The sequence below is a fragment of the Solanum stenotomum genome, chromosome 3, assembly GCF_019186545.1.
Source record: "Solanum stenotomum isolate F172 chromosome 3, ASM1918654v1, whole genome shotgun sequence".
NCBI lineage: Eukaryota > Viridiplantae > Streptophyta > Magnoliopsida > Solanales > Solanaceae > Solanum > Solanum stenotomum.
In genome coordinates, this window is record NC_064284.1 from 14,991,401 (window position 1) to 14,999,139 (window position 7,739).

Below are 7,739 nucleotides of genomic sequence, written 5' to 3' on the forward strand. Positions count from 1 at the left end.
AAGTGTGAATGTGAGGGTATTTTTAAATACCCAAAATACCCTCACTTTCACACTTATGTAGTACCTATATTATACAATATATATATATTATATAGTAATTTTTTTTGAGTAGATAAGTGTGAATGTGAGGGTATTTTTAAATACCCAAAATACCCTCACATTCACACTTTTGTTCAACCCTCTCCTTTTTTTTGGTGCCACGTGTCGAAAGAGGAGTGAATTTATTCACTCTTCTTACATAGTAAAATATATATAAATGGGCTCAAATGAGGTAGGTAATTAATGGTGTTAAATTATTCAATAATAAAAATTTTAAAGGTACAACCATAAAAGAAGAATGTACAATACTATTTAAGCATATATCATCAAACACTTGTCATGTATTTCTTAATTCCAACCGTACCCACATTAAAGGTAAAAAATATTTTATATAAAAGCATATATTTGAGGAAGAAATAAAGTACAAATTCTACAAGTTATTGATTTACATTTAACGTACTTAAAATAACTTCTTCCCCAGTGCTGTCACTTTCAGTCTAGACCAATTATTCCTTGTAATTAATTTGTCATTGACAAATGACTATTGGTAGGAAGGAGGGAACGAAAATGTTTTGGGAAAATTATTTTCATGAAAAATCAAACTTGTAGTTTTCGAACAGATTCATCTTCTTCTCATCCTATCATTTTGATTTCTTTAGACATAATTCAACAGCAACTTACTTTAGTCAAGAATGGCGTCGGTTCTAGTTTTGTGTTTGTGAAGTACCCAAACATTAATTCTCATTTTGTTGCTCCATTCAGTACTGCTTGTGGGTGTCAAAGCACAGATGCAGGTGAAGCCCTTATATTACGATTGTTCAATGTCCAATAACTATACAGAAGGAAGCAAATTCCAATCAAATCTTAACCGATTGCTGTACACATCACTATACAATAATCTATACAAAAGCCAGTGAAGGAGAAGACCCTGACAAAGTTTATGGACTATTCCTCTGTAGAGGAGACGCTGTACCTAAAGACTGCAAAAACTGCATAGACGTGGCAAGAGAGCGGATTCAACTTGAATGTCCGCTCAAGAAACAGGCAATTGTATGGTTTGATGAGTGTTTGGTCCGCTCTTGTAATGTATCTTTCGCGTCCATGTTAGACACCTCGGTTTCTAGGATCCTGTATAACACACAAAATGTTTCACAGCCAGCGCAATTTATGGGGAATTTGAGTGCAATGTTTGATAATGTTATCACTCAAGCTATTACCGTCAGTCTCAATCTGAAATATGCTGACAATTCTGATGAAATTAACGATTTTCAAATAATATATGGCATGGTGCAGTGTCTACCGGATTTGTCAGCTGTAGATTGTGTCACTTGCCTGAAAACTGCTTTTTCTCAAATGAGTATAACACTCTTTGACACCAAAATACCAACAGGAGGCAGAGTTCTTCATGCAAGCTGCAATTTAAGGTAGCTATATCAACTCCTCACCAGTTTACCGCCATTGACCATCCATAGTAAAGGCAGGCCGGGCGTTGCCCGGGCCCAACACGATCATCTGTGGCGCAAATATGTATGACAGTTGGATCAGATGAGGGGCAGATGATGGCTGACAATGATCTTCAGGAGAACTATTAGGAGAAACAAACATCAGTGCAAAGGAAATTTAGTGAAGACAGAATCAAGCATTTGAATCAATGCGTAAATTTTTGCAGAGAATGAGCAGTCAGATCAGTTGCACCTAAAATTATCAGCCGTATAAATAGCAAGTAGTTTTGCATTGTCTAAAGCACCTATTGGTTCCAGATGAGGAAGTTGAAAATGAGTTCCAAATGTCTCAGCGACATATCCTTGAGTCAAAATTGTTCTTTTTTGACGATGAATTTCTCTATTGATATGTTGGCAGTATACCTGGATTTTCAACAAGATACGCATTATCAATGGATAGGTCGAGGCAATCAGCTAGGTTGAGGCAATCAGCTATATCTGAATCCTAATTATAATTTAGCAGAAACAAAGCATAACAAGAAAGTAGCAGGTATATTCCGCGCTTCGTCACAAGGACATAACCCTATACTATCCAAATACACTAATTAAGGATGGTAATTTTGAACTTTATGTCCAATTCAGAATTAGTAGGATTTGGAGGTATTACACGAGATAATAAAAGAGGATGGTTAAGAGGATTGTAAAAATACTTTAACAAAACTACACCAAAATCCTAATAAGGTGTTATATCCAAATCCTTTTTTTCAACTATAACCCTATACCAATTCAGAATTAGCAGGATTTGAAAGTGTTACACGAGAAGTATTATACGAGATAACAAAGGAGGATGGTTAAGAGAATTGTACAAAAACTTCAACAAAACTACACCAAAACGGAAAGGTAGCTACCTGTGTTGGTTAGGTTTTCGAGGGGAAGTAAAAGAGGTGGCAGGGATTTGTTCACCGTAAAGTCTAGAGGGGTAAATAAGAGGACTATTTTGAAGTTGAGGTAGAGCTCCAACTATAGCTTTATATGAGAAATGATTCCCAAATCCTGTTTTGTACTTTAAATCAAAATCAGAAGGAAAATTGAAAGTTCTGCAATTATATGTGGTTGAACTTCAGTTATATAAAACTTCAAACGCCGAGTTTCAAAATGAATGAACTTGAAAAATTTGCGTATAACAAATAATGATCTCAAAATAAGGCATCAGTACATGTACTTGGTCGATTTTTCTTTTGAGACCTGAGTTTTATCGAAGAGGTTAGTGTAAAAGCAACATTTTCAAACCAATGTAAAACACTTATAAAAGCTATTACTATATACTACTATGCAGGACCTCATATAAATAAGTAAACAACTGAGATACTGAAAAGTGAAGGAAAAGTAGAAGCTATACTGAATCCTGTGAATGCATTGAAAGAGAAAATTTATTGACGCACAATATGTGGAGAAGTGGTTAGATTTCTCAAATGGAAAATGTACCCTCTTTCTTCAATTGCCTTGGCAGTGCAGTATGACTGTAGAGTAGACAAAACAAAGGTACCTCTGGCTTGACGTCGTCTCAACTTCAATTGTTTTAGCTGTTGATTGATATACAGGAGGCCCCAAAACAATCATCAAAGATAAAGCTATGTCATAGATATATCTAATACATGATACAATCTATACTTAAACCAAAGGATGATAAAAATGTCTTACCTGTAGAAGTGTTTTGCCTGTAAGATACAAATGTATCAATTTGGTAATGAGTTGCCATTATCAAATAATGGCAGGAAGTAAAATATTGATGTTTGTAAGGTATTTCTTGCTATATGGACGTGTGAACCAAGAAATCTGCAATTATAAAATACACAACGATGATCAGTAATTTTGATTACCACTGGCTATCCTCATCTCTGTTGCAGAAGACTAAGAAGAAAGGAAGCAAGATGAATGTACGTGCAGTGTTTGCAAAGAGCAAGAAGGGGCAAAATATAGAGTATCTCAGGAGCAGAGTTTTCAAAGGTGATGCTCTAGAGAATAAAATCCTCTCTCACCACAAATGTAGTCCGACACCGACATGTATCAGTACCAATTAACCTTCTAGTCTAATTATTAGATGCAGAGAGTAGTATACATAATTACATATAAAGGAAAGATGACGCTGAAGTATGTTTAAAGCCTGTTGGTGAGTAAATGTGCAGAGGGAATATATAAGTTGAAACAAAGACTACATGATTGATGGGGAAAGTTGTGATTGTGTAAGTGTATGTTGAAGGATTATTGATTTATGAATATGTGTTGTAGGAACGTAGACCTACAGAAACAGTGCAGCTGCAGGAGACTTTTACAACTGGGAAATACAGGAAATGGAAAATAATACTTACTGGAAGGCCTGTCGAGGATCCGAATTTCTTGAACTATCGGCCTCCGCACTGTAGAAAAGATTGACTATTCCTCTTAGTGTTGAACTAAAAATACAGAGCAATAACAAAGAGTATTCCCTTCGATCTGCCTTACATTATTGTGTAGATTAACAGTTTTCAGAAAAGCTTCAGGTTCATCCTTTGTCTTGAGTAGTTAGAAGTCATTTCTGGAATTTGTTCTGTTGGTGAAATAACCTGCGAAATCAGATGGACAAACCACTACATCAACTGAAGTAGTTTGGCAAAGGGAAAATAGGAGGAAAAAGGAAATGAAGCAAGAACAAATAGACAACATAACTTTTAAATTAAAATGAATCAGAGAAACAAGTTTTAGAGACACGTTGAAGTTGACAAAGGTTCTCCAGCTTACAATTCTTCAATTCTGGATGGTGAATCAGGTGGTGGTGCCAGTGAATGAGGCCTAGAGCAGAACATGTTAAACTTGACCTATTCAGATGGCCAAGCCAATTAATAACATTTCATAACAAGAAATAGGATATGAATTTGCACAACAAAATTCTCGACAAGTAACTATTCAAGAACTGCAGGCTGGCATGCTTCAGTGAATCATCATTTTTTTATAGCAACAAAAAATTACAATGGAAAGTTTGATGAAATTAACTATATCAAAGTCAATTGTTACCTTACCTATGAGAAGGCTCTCTGAATAATTTCATCATACACTATATTATATGTTGAATGATCATCACTACTGTCTGCAGTAGGGGGACGAATTAGTATTTTGACAGATTTTGAACTTTTTGCTCTTGATAAAGCCACATATAATTGACCATGTGAAAAAACAGGTTCTCGTAGGTAAATTCCAACAAAATCTAACGTTTGACCTTGAGCTTTATTTATAGTCATAGCAAAACACAATCGCAGAGGAAACTGTGTCCTTTTAAATTGTACAGGTATTTTCTCATCTTGTGATGTCAGCAATGGAATTCTTGGAATAAATACATGTGTATTTTTGAAGTCACCACTTTCAATTTTAGCACTTATGACATGCGTTTTAAGGTCGCAACATGTTAATCGTGTGCCATTACATAAACCTTCGGAAGGATTCAAATTTCGTAACAACATAACTGGGCAGTTCTCTTTTAAAGTTAACTTATAAGGAGGTAAGCCAGGAGGGTGTAAAGTATGTAAAAAGTCTTCAAATTGGCTTTGATCATTTGGTTCAACAGTTTCATCTGTTGCGACATATGTTGTAGCTCTTTCTGGAAATTTTCTGATTAGCATATCATTTATTTCATTTACAAAATCATTTTTTGTTGTTAAAATAACACGAGAAGATATTGCAGATGAATTAGAAGAAAATGTACATAAATCAGGATATGTTACGTTAAATAAGGTATCTAAGGATTGTTCTTCAGTTGTAAAAGGAATAATAAGAGAATTAGGAATCTCAATTTTGTTTTCACACTGAGTTGTTTCTTTTCCATTTCCAATTCTAAGTAGATATTCACAAAAAGATGGATCTATTCTTGCACGCATATTTTCAGATAGATGTAATTTCTCAAGATCATTCCAAATGTTGGAGTATAATAAGCTTTGATGAATAAAATCTTCTTTTTTCCCGTTTCACACTACTGGAAGAGTCTGTCTAAAGTCACCTCCAAATACAATAACTTTACCACCAAAAAGTGTCTTGACATCCATTATATCTCTCAAAAGTACATCAAGAGCTTCAATCATGTTTTTTTTTGCCATAGATGCTTCATCCCATACAATTAATTTTGCATCTTTAATTAAACAAGCAAGTGGACTTTGTTTACTAATATTACAACAAAAATTATCATCTATGTCAATAGGCATTTTAAAACGCGAGTGAGCAGTTCGTCCTCCAGGAAGAACAGAAGCTGCTACTCCTGAAGTTGCAGTTGCTAAAGCTATAAATCCTTGAGATCGAACAGTTGCTAATAATGCCCGATATAAGTAAGTTTTACCTGTTCCTCCGGGACCATCAACGAAAAAAGCTCCTGCCTTCTTAGAAGATATTCTATCAATAATTGTATTGTACGATATAAGTTGTTCGGCATTTAAATTTTTTGGTAACAACAAGTCCTCTTCACTAACAATTATGTTTCTCTCAAAATGGATATCTTTTGTGTCCTTTGTAGTTTCAGAAGGTCTAATATTCTCTAAGACAAGGTTATACTCATTTATGTCATGCCCCATAGAATGTAAAACATCATTGATATGGTTTAAAACCTTATATCGAACATTTTTTGGTGTCACGTGTCGAAAGAAGAGTGAATTTTATTCACTCTTCTTATATAGTAATATAATTATGAATTGAGTTTCTCATTATAACTTCTAGCAAACAATTGAGAAAAATAATTTATAGATGATAGAGATTCTAAGAATATCCTCTGAACGAAGAATAGTCATAATTAAATACTTTGTTAATTTTAAGGAGATTTATAATTCTAAATAAACATTTTACTAGTTTTAAGGAGAAATGGTTGAAAGCTAGAAGAGAGAGCAAATATTTTTTATATTTTAAATAAAAACAATTTAAAAAGAGATGGGTGTGAGTAGGGGTGTACATAGGTTGGTTTGGTTTGGTTTTTCATTAAAAAAAACCTAAATCAATTATGTCGGTTTATTAAATCTAAAAACCAAATCAAATCACATAAAATCAGGTTTTTCGACTTCAGCTTTAGTCGGGTTTTTTCGGTTTTTCGATTTTTTTGGTTTTTTACAACTACACGTTGTTTGAAAAAAAGATCAAATATATTTTCACTTACCTCTGTGATAAGCTAAACTTAAAAAATGTTAAATGAATAGAAATCTTCGAAAAGACGATAAAATTTACATGAGTAGAAAATATATTTTTTTGAAATATCAACGTTTAGTATGTTAAATTAATAATATCAAAGACTACAATCAAACTGAATACAAAACGAAATATTTACAAAGTAAATTGTTAACTTCGAATTTGAAAAACTATAACAATATTATTGTAACTTCTGATCTTAGTACAAAATAAAATATTTACAAAATTTTACAAGCCCAAATTTGAAAGAAATAATATATATAAACATTGAAAACTATAACTAACTAAAAATATATTAACAAAGTAGATTATAAATAATATTTTTATCTATAAATAAAATAAAATTATATATTTATATTATGTCGGTTTGATTTGGGTTCGATTTGACTTTTTTTCTTTGAATATCAAACCAAATCAAGAGTGGTCGTTTTTTTTCCAACGCCAAACCAACCAAACCAAACTACAAATCGGTTTTTTTCCTTGATTTGATTTGATTCGTCAGTTCGATTTGGCTTGTACACCCCTAGGTGTGAGTAGGAAGTTTCTTGAAATAACTACATAAATAGGCCACAAAATATAAAATAGAGAAAACACATAAAAAAAAACTCCTAAATTTGGGAGTACAACTTATTTTAGCACTTAAACTACGCGGACGTTTAAATATCCCCTTAATATCTTAAGTGATTTAAACCCCCCCAAGGAATTACGTGGCAGAGAGAGTGAGTGTACCTCCTAAAAGCGCAAGAAAAGGGAAAAAAAAGGCTAAATTTTGTAAAGTCCTAAACATGTCTTTTTTTATTGGTAATATATAACTAATATTATAAATAATTTTTCTTGATATATTAACTCTTTAAAAAAATATGTAAGTTTTCTTATTTAGAAGTAAATGAAATTTTAGGTCCCCTTTTTAATTTCTTTTTTAAAAAATTCTTTTCATTTTGTTGTCTTCCTCAATACACCTCTTTCTCCATTGAAACACCTCCTCCTCCATCGTCATCGCATCTCTATCCACTATTTTCATTTCACTAGTCCTTTAATAATTTGTAAAATTCAATACCAATGTCA

The 7,739-nt window shown here is 33.0% G+C and overlaps 1 long non-coding RNA gene across 3 annotated transcripts; it reads right to left on the bottom strand.

Annotated features, from left to right (window-relative positions):
* Window positions 1-405: 405 nt before the first annotated feature.
* Window positions 406-6,050, bottom strand: LOC125858480 (uncharacterized). 3 transcript variants are annotated; one of them, XR_007445748.1, is made up of 8 exons: window positions 4,260-4,352; window positions 3,984-4,084; window positions 3,851-3,898; window positions 3,183-3,317; window positions 2,924-3,064; window positions 1,787-1,904; window positions 1,257-1,551; window positions 408-1,167 (listed from the first exon to the last, which is right to left on the bottom strand). It is a non-coding gene; the product is annotated as an uncharacterized LOC125858480 (long non-coding RNA). The 3 variants fall into 3 exon arrangements; XR_007445750.1 differs by having other exon boundaries at window positions 406-1,167; window positions 1,257-1,624; window positions 1,735-1,904; window positions 3,984-6,050; XR_007445749.1 differs by having other exon boundaries at window positions 407-1,167; window positions 1,257-1,624; window positions 3,984-6,047.
* Window positions 6,051-7,739: the final 1,689 nt, after the last annotated feature.